General features: G+C 32.6%; 1 protein-coding gene across 1 annotated transcript in view; it reads left to right on the top strand.

Annotated features, from left to right (window-relative positions):
* LOC119589523 (probable 4-coumarate--CoA ligase 1) overlaps positions 1-485 on the top strand; it is a 13,863-nt gene that overhangs the window by 6,931 nt on the left and 6,447 nt on the right. The window lies entirely within an intron of this gene.

Here is a 485-nt window from a genome sequence, read left to right as displayed (position 1 = left end):
GATATATGGATACTTGAAATAAAAACAAACTTGTTTTTATCACATTCGGTATAATCATTATCTGAATAGATTAAATTCATATCACTACCCTTCCCATTTTAATCCACATGATGTATCCTTTATCTAATTACATGATAAAAATATGCCAACCTGGTTTATGTTGTTTGTATCATGTCTTAAGAATCATTATTTTTATGAAGTATATGGAACATTGCGTGAGTAATAAGAAAGGGGTGGAGTTGATAAAAACAAATAAAATTGAGAAAGGTTACTTCAGGTTCCTTGTAAGGTATTACAAAGAGGGCAAATGTTTTTATTATATTTTTATATCATTTTATTATATTTTCTCTGCGCCAAGAAACTGTTCGTACCTTCTCCTCCATCTTAGTTGACCTTGGCCTCGGCTTCATGCTTTCAACATCGCCCATATCGGTGATTCGGGTGTACAGAGTACGTACCTTGAAAATGAAACTGATTCAAAACGG

The sequence above is a fragment of the Penaeus monodon genome, chromosome 25, assembly GCF_015228065.2.
Source record: "Penaeus monodon isolate SGIC_2016 chromosome 25, NSTDA_Pmon_1, whole genome shotgun sequence".
NCBI classification, from domain to species: domain Eukaryota; kingdom Metazoa; phylum Arthropoda; class Malacostraca; order Decapoda; family Penaeidae; genus Penaeus; species Penaeus monodon.
Note: the sequence above shows the minus strand (reverse complement) of the source record. Positions and strands in the feature narration are given on the sequence as shown.